Consider the following 12628-nt stretch of genomic DNA (forward strand, 5'->3'; position numbering starts at 1 on the left):
TTCCTACACTCAAACCGTCACTTAAAAGAACACACAACACAATAATCTTTGACCCAATTGATAAGATACAATTGCCCACTGAGATATCCTTAGGGGTAGGGGGTAGGACGAATGAAGCAAATGCTGTAGCTGATGTGTCCTGACTGGACCCAGCTGAAAGTCCTTGAGACCAGGATTCCAAGTAGGCACACTCTGCAAAATACAACTCTCAAGACAAAAGTTTAGAATAATCAAGATATCTTTTTGTTTGATTCTCCTGAATCTAATTTTCAGGCGGTCTACCTCGATCAAATCTGATCAGTATGACTCTGTGAGGTTTCCAGAACCTAATCACACTTTTTAAAAACACAAAGACAAAATCTTTATCCCAAAATACTGTGTTCCTTAGTCTGTAACCAGAAAAGCTTGTATCTTGCACTCTCTCCCAGAGTAATAATATAACCATAAAACTCAAAGTCATACCTATTATGAAGTAAGCTAAACAATGAGCCTGATCGGCTTTTTTACTTTGTGATATCAGGAAATTAACCCGAAATTCCCGTGGAGCCCACGTTAAGAGACTTCGAGCTTCCTGTTGTGGTAAATATCAAAGTAACCACAAACCCTCACTAGCCAGCATCAATGAGCCATATAGCCTTTAGCGGGGTAATTCATAAAACAAACCAAATACTTTCTATCAATTCCAATATCAATGAGCAACATATCAAACCAGGACTTTAGCCCAAAATATCTCAATTTGTTAAGCTCTCTACCCAGAGCCACAGATTTTTATTTAACCTTAATAACTTCTATAATATATGTCTGCATTTACTCTCCCTGGTGTTACAGACATTTATCACAACTCTCTACTTGGAGTTAGTGACCAATTTTTCCTTAAGTTCCGAACCATAGATGAAAATCACCAAGTGATTCAGGTAATCTCTTTATTCTCTTCTTTCTAAAAACAAACTCAATCACCTTTCAATAATACCTGTAATTAAGAAGTACTTGTCTAACTAGGATTTCGACCCAAAATTCCCGTGGAGCCCACGTTAAAAAGAATATGAGTATCCTGAAAGACTTTCTAAACAACTTTCTTTAAAAAGCAGCTTTTAATCTCTAACTCTCTGAGCTGCCATTATTTATCACACAGCAGGGGACCTACAGCCTGCCAGCCCAGGCGGCTTCCCAGTTTCTTTGTTTGAATTTCCTCGATTAAGATATCACATGACTTAACATGGCACCAGCCTCTTTAATTGATGGTCATCTTAACCAAGATGGTGGCGAAGTGTCAGGGTTCTTATTTAAAAACATCTATTTTTTTTAATGCAGTAAACAACTTTATTCAGAGTGTCAGACAACTTATACTCCGAGGGTTAAGAAGAATCACGCAAGTAAAGTGTACAATGACAAGGACGAGCCGCAGGTGGCAAACCCATGTTTGTCCACAGAGGCAGCAAGCGAGTCACACTAGCCAGCTGTAATGAGTAATGCAAAGTCAACTCACTCCTATCCGCTATACCTGGGAGTATCAGGAAAACACTCCCATAATAAGTCCATGTTTTGAGGAAACTGAGACCACAAGACTCTTCTCTTGTTTTCCTGAAGTTTTCTCGAAAGCTCTCAGAATTCTCATGACTCCCTTCATGGACTGTGTGCTGATATCTCCCCCCTCCTCAGTTTTTATTGAACATATTTTTTCATACAATGTATCCTGATTACAGTTTCCCATCCCTCTACTCCTCCCATTTGCTCCCTGCTTTCTCTCCCCTCTGGATCCACTCCCTGCCTCTCATTAGAAAACAAGAGGCTTCTAAGAGATAAAACCAAACATGAAAAGATAAAATAGAGTCAGATAAAGCAAAAGTTATCATTTTGAAGACAAACAAAGTCACCTAGCAGAAGGAAGAGAATCCCAAGAGCATGCACAAGAATCAGAGACCCGCTTGTTCTCAGACCCAGGAGACCCATACAAAGACTAAGACAAAAGCTCTAATGCTATGCAGAGGACCTGGTGCAGACCCGTGCTGTTCCCGGGCTTGCTGCTTCAGGCCCTGGGAGCTCAAATGCGCTTTGCCTAGTTGATTCAGAGGACTTGTTCTCCAGTGTCCTCCATTCCCTCTGGTTCTTGCTCTCTTTTCACCTCCTCTTTTGTGGGGTTCCCTCGGCTCCGAGGGAAAAGGATTTGATGGGGACATCCCGTTTAGAGATTCGTGTTCCCAGGACTCCCTAAGTAATGTCTAGATGGGTCTCCGCATCTGTCTCCATCTGCTGCAGAAGGAAGCTTCTCTGATGACTGGATAAGCACTGGTCTATGAGCAGACCTGAATATCACTGGGAGTCATTTTATTAATACATCTACTTTTAAGTCCAGTAGTGACTGGCTTTACCCTAGGTCTCTGGCCTATCTAGTTTCTGGTTCTTGCTTACCCAAGTGTCAGGTACAGGTTCTGTCTTGTGGAATGGGCTTTAAGTCAAATCAGATGTGGTTTGGCTGCTCCCAAAAGTCTCCCAAAGTCTGTGCTATCATTGCCCTAGCATATCTTGAGGGCAGGACAGACTCTAATGAAAGAGTCAGAATGGGAAAATTCCCACCTCACACCTTCCAGCACAAGGACCCCCCCCTTCCAGGAAGAAGAAACTGGTTTAGTTCCTGGAACAGCTACAAGACAAACTGTCACACAAAGCTACCCGTGGCTTCCAACTGACCCTGCCTTGGGAAAGTCTTGAACAGTACACTGAGTCCCATCTGAAAGTTGTTTTGCTCCACCAAATTGTGCAAATTCTGCCCCAATTGTTTGCGAGGTATATAACTCCCTGTTAGAATCTGCTCAGGGTTGTCTCCCCTTGAAGTGTGAAGATCCCGGCATGTCAGAATGATTAAGCTCCTCTTGCTTTTATATCCATCGCCGCCGCTGTGAATCTCATTCAAGAGATCCTGGAAGGGGTTTGGGGATTTGGCTCAGTGGTAGAGCACAAGGCCCTGGGTTCGGTCCCCACCTCCGAAAAAAAAGAATAGGAAGAAAAAAAAAGAAAAAGAGGTCCTGGAAGAGGTTCAATTCGGACCTCACAGTAGGTCAAAGGTTTTTGTGGCTGAATTGGTGTTTATATTTCTCTTTTAGTGCCTGCTGAGCATTTTCCAACACCAGTGACGCTAGAACGTAGAGGACCAACTTCTCCATGCTCAATTAGTTGTGTGGGTGTTGTCTCAGCAATAGGTCCCCACTGTCAACTTGCAGATAGTAACCCACTGTCTTAGCAAAAGCCTGGGTTGTTTAGGGATCTCCATAGGATCCCCTTGGCCAACAATTCAGCTAAATGTAACCTGGTCCTGATACTGAAGACCCACAGTAACGAGAGGTGTCCAGTTGAAACTCTGCATCCCTACTCTTAGGAGACCTCGTGACAGTCACTTTCGTATACTGTAGAATGGTTGCACTGCACTAGATTGACATATCACCTTCAAATGCTCAGTTCCAGCTGTCTCTGCTTTTTCTCCCTCTACCTCCCTCTCCCCTATCTCCCCTCCCACTTCCCGCCCGATCCTCCCATTCCTTTCCCCACCCAGTTCATCTGCAAAATCTATTCCACTTCCTCCTCTCAGGAGTATCCATGTGTTCCCCAAGGCCCTTCCTTCATATCCAACCTCTCTTAGTCTATGGATCATAAATTGGTTATCATTTACTTAACAGCTAATATCCACATATAAGTGAATACATACCATATTTATCTTTCTGGGGTCAGGGTTACCTCACTTGGGATTTTTTTTTTTTTTTTTTAGTTCCATCTATTTACCTACAACTTTCATGATGTCTTTTTTTTAATAGCTGAGTAATACGCCACTGTATAAATGTATCAAATGTTCTTTATCTATTCTTATGTTGAGGGACATCTAGGTTGTTTCCAGCTTCTGGCTATTACAAATAGAGCAGCAATGAACATGGTTGAGCAAGTGTCCTTATGGTAGGATAGTGTGTCCTTTGGGTATATGTCCAAGAGTGGAATAGGTGAATCTTGAGGCACATTGATTCCCTTTCTGAGGAACAACCATATTGATTTCCACTGTGGCTATACAAATCTGCACTCCTACCAGCAATGGAAGAGTTATCCTTATTCCACATCTTTGCTAGCACCACTTGTCTCTTGTGTCGTTGATCTTAGCCATTCTAACAGGTCTAATATGGAATCTTAGAGTAGTTTTGATTTGCATTTCCCCAGTGGCTAAGGATAGTGAACATTTCTTAAATGAGAAGTATCTATTTTCAAACAGGAGTTCGTCCCAGTTGCATATGCAGTATGATGTAGTAAGTTAAGATTACCTATGCAATCTTTTCAATTATCAACCTTTTGTTGTTAGTTTTAAGCTATCTTTTTAACCTACAGTTTTTGCAAGTTTATTAACCAAACCCAAAGAACTTAAAAATCTTGAGGTATAGAAAGTTTACATAACAGACTTACAAATCTTAAGATAAAGTGTATACTTTAGAAAACATTTTATATTTAAATAAAGCCAAAAAAAAAAAAAAAGACAATAATCCCCATTGGGAATTGTGCTTTCGTAGCTATTTTGTTTTTCCTTTCTCTGTCATAGGTTAGGTGTCCATAGCACAACTACAGAGCCAGCTTTTAATAAAGTAGACCAGCATACATAAAACAATGCTTTATACATACATAAAAACAATCCACACCTAAAAGACAGTCATGGACCAGGGGCTGGCCCCCAATGAGGTGGAAGGGCATAAGGCCAACAGCAGTCGGGTTTTTGTGCCTTTGGGATGGCATACTGGGAGTACCCGCCTTGCTCCAGCTTGGTGGTACAGAGCTGGTAGCAGGCAGAATTACAGAGAGAGCCTTGGCTAGAAATAGAGGACCCTGAAGGAGGGAGCTATGAACTAGCAGGGAGCATGCCCTGTAGTTGAGCTTGCTCTTTTATTCTCCCCAAGCTTGCTTGGTTGGGCTCCCAAGTCTGCAACAATAGGTTCACCAGAAAACAGATCATCTAACAGTAACTTACAAAGAAGAGTGTTCATGTAGTCAGAGGAGACCAGACAGACAAGCATACAATGGCTACTTTCACTCACATACTCAATAGTTCCTAACCAAGGGAACAAGAGAATATCTCTTTTTCTGCCCAGAAGCAGATTAATGATGATGTCCCATCCACCTTATGACTTCTCCATATTGTCCAGACTGTAACACAGAACAAAACAACTCACCAATTGATCTGAATTTCAGATGTCTTTGGCTGGCATTTCTAAGTTTCAATTTGCAAATTTGTGACACAGTCTGAACTCCTGACCAGATTCTGTCAAGGCCACCTGGGCTGGCTCCCATCTGAGGCCTTTTTCTGGGCTAGTGAATTAATTTGTAGCAGCCAAAGACTTAGACGTCAAAGTCCACCAGGGCTTCTCCCAGTTGCAGGTTCCCTAGGCTCCTAAGTCTTGGGATTTCTCCTGAACCCCTGGCCCTGAGTCTGGGGTCTCCTAGGGATCTTACTGGGGCCTCAAAAATGTTACAGAGGTTGAAACAGACTGCCAGAGAAAGAACCCCAAACAAAACAAAATAAAATTTAAATGTAAAAGATTTAAATTTAAGCAAGTTTGTTTTACTTACAGCAACATTGTGACAAACAGCCTTCTTTGCCATTCTGAGAACTGCTGCAAAAGGGGAAAGGCAGTGGCTAGAGTTGTTAAAGGGGCAACCACATTGACTCAACTCAGGGGAGTTTTGTTACCAGAGTCATTATCATGGTTCTTTCCTGAGCAAGCAGTGGTAAGTTGTGATAGTTGACATTACATTTAAGGTTTTAGTGACTATGCTTAAGACTATATAGATATATAGATATATAGCCTCTAGCATGTAAGCCCCCAGCTTTTACAGGTTGTATCTTATTGGCTTGCTTCCCCTTTTTCCCGACATTGAAGACTCTTCTTAAATTGACTGATTTTAACAAATTTCTTGCAAGATAATATAGGTCATAATACTAATTACTATTTCTGCTTTTTTGCAGTCAAACTTATTTACTCTGCTCCAAAAAACAATTACAAGATCCAAAATTGTAACTTTGTGGGGTTTTTGCCATTATAAACCCTGTGCTGATATGGCTAGACGCTGCTTCTTGAGTCTTGGGGGGCGCTCTCCTCTTAGTCAGTCCTGATACCTTATTAAAGTTTATTCATGTCATGGTGAATCTCTGAGTGGCCCCCAGACCCATATCAAAATGAGATTACAGAAGCAGAATGAGCATCTGGTTACTATTTTAGATAGCAGTTACACAATAAGGGGAAATGACACAGGTGCCTCTGACATCAGTGTCCTCTTTAAATTGCTGTCAAAACTCAGCTGCTGATGGGGTTGACCTTGGGTTAATGACCTAAACATCCATGGTTAACAGTTCTTAGGCTAAGCATAAAGTCCTGCTGACTCTCTGGTCTGTCTGTCTTTCTTTCCTTCCTTCCTCTCTCTTTTTCTTTCTTCCACAGTAACTTAGTTTCTAACCATGATCATGAAAGTGGCAAACAGCTGCCGAGGAGAGGAGATTCTTCCATTAAACTGATTATAATAGGGAGCTTAAGGAATCCAGCTTCTATGAGCTGTCACCCATGTTATGGTGAGCATTTTGATAACAGCTGCTTTTGAGTCACCCACACTCTTCTATGTAAACCCTCAACCATGTCCCCGTAAGTAACCCCAATAAACTCATTAGTATGTCAAATTAAACTTAAGTACAATCATTGGGGGGTGTTTTTTAGGGATACCCTGTCTGAGGTACACTGATGTACCTCATTGCTCTCATTTCTTCAGGAAACATGTAAGATGTGGCTTTCTGGTGGGGGGTGCTCATGGTGTAAGGAAAAGGATATACTTTTTTTTTTTTTTTTAAAGCACAGCCTCAAGTAGTCCAGGCTGGAACTTTTGATACAGGAGGAATAGGAAGACCTTGAATGATCCTCCTGTCTCTACTTTCTAAGTGCTGGAATTACAGGTTTGTGCCAACATTCCTACATTTTTATGGCACTGGAGATGAAATCCAAGGCAAGCATTCTACTAAATGCACCTACAGCCCAGCTCTGAGAATCCCATGGTCACATGCTGTTTTCTGAAACTCTCCAGAACGGTTTAATCTCTACTCTATACCTCTTCCCTTTACTGATTTTGCAGTCTTACAGGACACACACACACACACACACACACACACACACACACACACACACACAATTATGTCAAATGTCTTCATTTACCAAATGGCAAGGATGGTATCTATCAAATCCGGTTGATTCATTGATAATCGACGGTTGCCATGCATGTGGACGTTTGCTAATGGTTCGGTGCCAGGTCCATGTTAGTATCATTCCTGCTATTTTGTCATCTAAAAGGAGGAGGTAAGGGAGAAACTGAAGACATTGCCCGCATTTGCATAGTGCGTCGCCATCCATCAGTTCAGCAGGACAGGAGGCGCTGGAGGAAAATGCTCAAGAGAATGAAAGATGTACAAGCCAAGGAAGAAATACAAGACAGAAAGTCATCAATTAGGAGTACATCCCAGCTGCTTCTAGGAATAATAAACTGTCAGACTTTTCCATTAAGTGAAGTAAGACAGGGTTACAGTGAGAATCTGTAAAAACACATGTTGAATAATTCAACCAAGCAAGTAGCAGCAGCATTCACTGTAGATTAGAAACCTTCTCCAGAACCCATCCGGGCACGCGACACAGACGACACAGATTTAAAAACTGTTACATTTTTACCTGCAGATAAACCTAAGGTTAAAATATAATATTTTCTATAAATTCAGTCAGTTTAAACTTACAGAGAAGCATATGGCCATTAAACTCGACTGTTTGAAAAACTGCTAGGACGTTTAACCATCCCACTGGTGCAATGATATTTGGGCATGTAATGTGACCTCTTGGCGCATGCTTTTCTTCTGGAGTTTGTAGGTAATGGTGGTTTATTTGTTTTGCCTCTGCGAACTAAGCAAAAATCCCGTCTTTAAGCCTCATTAAGTCTCAGAAAGATCCCTACAAATCTAGGAACCAGGTTCCAAGTTGTGGCAGAGTGACAGTGACTTGGTTTCTTCCCTATGATAGCTCATAGAGTCTCAGAAAAGTGAGCCTCACAGTTACGACAGGTCAATTCAGTATGGGGAAAGGCTCACAAACAATGGCTAGCATTAGAGTTAAAATGTAGAGATTTGTGCCACAGTTTTAAGTTATTTAAATCTGGCAAATCTGATACCAAAGTCTCTATCCCCCTGAAAAGTCCCTTGGTTGAACATACGGTAGAATCTGCCCCTTGGTTGTGTTGTGGTGATGATACTGAACTCCCCCTCCTGAGAGAGCATCTACTCGTCTGTTTTTGGAGTGCAGAGAGAGGTCATAACTTGCTTGGATACATAAAATGTTGTACATATGACCTTGTGTGATTCCAATGGCTATGGCTTAAGAAGTTCAATTACTTTTGCCTGTCCTCCTGGCTGTGGCCATAGTCAGGTAACTTAACCCACTGGAGGATGGAAGGCTAACACTGTTCATAGCGGTGTGCGTGAGGCCACCCTGCCACCCGTGACCTTTAGCTCAGCTGATTCCTCAGTGGAGGGAACTACTACATGGCACATTGCTGGGGTGCGTGAATTAGTTTAATGGGAAATGCCCTCTTTAGCTCACACTTTTGGGATTCCTATGTATGATCAACTGGTCCCATTTCTTTGGTCAGGGAAGCACATCATTACAATGTGGAAGAGAAAGACCATTCACATCATGACTTGGAAAAAACCCACTATTAGCACAAGTGAATACCAGGCCTTTAATATACATGACAGATCCAAACCATAGCAGAAACAAAACCTAAAAATTTACTATCCAGTCCCTTAGAAATAAACTTCTCCACCCCTAGAATGTAATTTTGTTGAATGAGCCCAGACAAACCCAAATTACCCAAACAACTCTCAGAATGGAAAAGTACGAGGTGATGAGATGATGATGATGATGATGATGATGATGATGATGATGATATAGTCCTAGGAACTAAATCTAGGACCTTTATGCCTGCCTGTTGACCAATGAAACTTTCTGGGGAGAGGAAACACTCGCCTTCTCACCCCAGATAGCGATTTCACTACAGACCAAAGCACACTTTCCACCAAAATCCAACCTGGTGAATCAATGGGTTTTATTGGGGTTACTTACAGGAGCAGAAATGATTCAGAGCTACATCTCCTAGGTTCATCCCAGGATGGGTGACAGCTCACAAAAGCCAGGAACCTAGAGTACACTGCACAGCCTGCTCAATAAATAGGTTGGAGAGTCTCCTTTCCAGACAACTCTGGGCTAATCCTCCTCTAGGCAGCTCAGCTGCTGTCTTTTTCTTCACAGGTCTGGTCTTGGTCTTCCTTGCCACTGGGGTTGTTTGAAAGTCTTTGCAGTTCAACTTTCCTCCATCTGAGGAAACTCTTGACCTTTGTAGATTACTCAGGCGGGGAGGGGGGAGGGCAGGGGCTAGTGAATCTACTCAGTTTCAGGGGCTGCCTAAAGATATGTTGTTTACCTTCCTGCAGGATGGGAGGTTTCAACCTGGAAGGAAACTGTTACACAACAGGCAAATACTCTACTACTGAACTATATCAGATTAAATTAATATTTGATAGGCAACTACACTTTGGGGTGGCTTGTTCTGCAGCATAAGTAGCTGAGTCCCTCACTAATAGATGCTATATGAGCGACAACCACAAACACTGCTATGCCCACAACTGCAAGAGATCACATCTTAAAAGCTTGCGAAAGTGTTCTCACATGTTTCATTTGAGATCTTAATTCACCTGATCTTAAGTCCCTGAGTGTTTGCATTCTAGAGAGTTCTGGAAGCGAGCATATGTACTTACTAGTTATCCAAAGATCATTAAAAAACAGTTTAGAAAGAGGTGTTGTAAGTTTCCTAAAATTAAAAAGTAAAGACCTAGAGTTAATATCCTCAGGTCAAACACTGAGGTCTATCCTTTTCCTCAGTAGATTAATCTTTTACAGTGGAGCCTGGAGCCTGCTTACATTGTCATTAATAGACCACTCCTCCATGAAGTGAGCTGTCAACCCAGGTGGGTGAGGAATGGCTGTGATAAATGCATGGCAGGGTAGCCACCATTTTACCCTCTGCAATGGGCACCTATGGAGGTCAGAACTAAGAAAACAATCATGGTTATGATTTGGATCTGAATATTTACACAATGCCAACTAAGCCCTGGATTCCACTACCTGTAATTAAACTTAGTTTTCTTGTATTATTGTATTGCTACTTGTATACCTGCTGCAACTTTCAATTCATCCTTGTTTTCAGAACACTTTATTGTATCTGCTTTCCGAATTGTACCCCAGTCCTAGCCTCATCTTCTGGTGAGTGTGCTTTTACTCAGCCCCTTCGATTTGGACATGGATAGTCTTGTACTTGCTTCTGAATAATAGAATGTGCTACAGATTTTGACATGACTTGCATGAGCATGTGTTTGTATACAGGGGTGTGTGTGTGTGTGTGTGTGTGTGTGTGTGTGTGTGTGTGTTACTTGGGCACTGTCCACCTTGAGGTTTTTTGTTTTGTTTTGCTTTTTTATTTTTATTTTTGAAGCAGGGTCACTTGCTGGCCTGGAACTCACCAAATAGGTTAAACCATTTAGTCAGCAAGCCTCAGGGTTCTGCCAGTCTCTGTTTCCCTAGTTTGGGGATTTAAAGCATTTTTTCCAATGTGAGACAGGGGATCGGTCCCCTGGCTTGTACAGTGCGTTTCCCAGCTGAGCCATCTTCCTGTAGGCACATGACTCTTGGCTAGCTTTTCCCTTTTATCTTGTCTTGGACATGTAGTTCAGATCAACTGTCAATCTGCTTGCACAAGAGAAAACCACCAATATCATCCACTGATTTGGACTGAAAACCTGTTTTCTTTTGAGAGGAAGGTTTACATTGCCACCTGTGTCTGTGGAATCTTTTTGAGCGTTTCCTTGTAGGAGGGAGATGGCCATAGCAAACTTGCAGAACTCTTACTTGGCAGAATCTGAGCTTTTGAACTGATGTGTTCATACCCATTTAAGTATTTCTGACGTAAGTTGGAGCCCAGAAGATTGGAGTCAAAGATTACTTAGTTTTGATTTCTCTCCACTATTGAAATGTATATGGGAAACTTGACCTTATATGCCTTTGTTAACATACCCAGATTTTGTCAAATCTTAGAACATACATCATAAGACCCTGCAGAACATCACTGTTTTTAGTAGAAGTATTCATACTCTCAGGAAACCCAAACTGCACAAAACACAGAGCTCAGGGACTCTGAGTAAAGCTGGCATCCAACTTAATTCTGCTCTATCTACTACTTGGCTGTCTGAGGTTATGGTGCCAGACAATCTAGGGGGTAATCATATTACATATCTAGGTACATGGGCTTGTTTTCAAAGTCTCGTGATTGATGTCACAATTTCTTGTACTGAAAACTCACAGTACCAGATGCAGAGGGACAACTGATCAAAAATTAGTCTATTAATGTCAGCAGACTTTCAATGGTGTGACACTGTTCTGCTTGTTGGGACACTCCTATGATATCCCCCTACCCTGACACTTCCACAGAAAGTCTCGCTAAGAGAAATTACCCTGCGAGTGATTGAATCTTTTTTTTTCTTTCTTTCGGAGCTGGGGACCGAACCCAGGGCTCTACCACTGAGCTAAATCCCCAACCCCTGAGTGATGGAATCTTAAAGGACTTTGTCTTATTCACTGATTTGGCTCCAGTGCCTCTGGCATCGTCTTGTGTAAACGATACTCTTGACAACTGGTTTTCATGTTAAAGGCTGGTCACATGAGCTTATCTAAAGGACATGCTACCACTGGCTCCATTTGACAATCTTGGGAGTGCTATTGCCTTATCTACTCATTGGTCTTTAGTACTCTCTGTTCTCGAAGGAATTTAAAATACACTCCTCCAAAGAATTTTCAAAATCTTCATTTGACATATTACCTATTAACCACTGAAGAGAGACACTCTCCCTCTTTGTTTATAATGGAACAGTTTGGAAGAACACCTCTCCTTACTTCCATGGTATTAGCTTTGGGACAACTGAGATTGTGTTTAAGAATTTAATAGTCTCCCCCAGGGGAAACAACACTTAGAGCTCTATGGAATGTGTGAAGGAGTCCTACCATCACACCAAGCTTCTGGTTCAAGAAGCTCCCACTTAAATTACAGAGCTAAAGAGAAATTAAATCATTTGCTGGGAGGGCAAAAACATCAGACAAACAGAACTGGGTAACTTCCAAAAGTCCTGCCCTGAAAACGGGTTGTACTGCACCTATATAATTCTACAGGGACTCAAAGGGACAATATTCCAATCCTGATAAGCTCAACTTTCTAGGAAAGCAGTAGGACTTTCTTCCGTGAGCATGGTGATACTGTAGAACTCTAGTTTTTCGAAATCGATAATGCTGACCCGGCTGTGTCGAAGACGCAATCGGAAGCGTCTAGAACCGGTGGGAAAGCAATTCTTGTGAATTGTTAAAATTGTTAAAAAGTCGTTGAAATTTAGATGCATGTATTTGTTTCCTTTTCACTGGAGTGAGGCCAATCTGTTCACGGTTCTAAAGCCAAGAGACCAGCATGAGTCTTTGTTTTCGGA

Source organism: Rattus rattus, chromosome 3 (assembly GCF_011064425.1).
Source record: "Rattus rattus isolate New Zealand chromosome 3, Rrattus_CSIRO_v1, whole genome shotgun sequence".
NCBI classification, from domain to species: domain Eukaryota; kingdom Metazoa; phylum Chordata; class Mammalia; order Rodentia; family Muridae; genus Rattus; species Rattus rattus.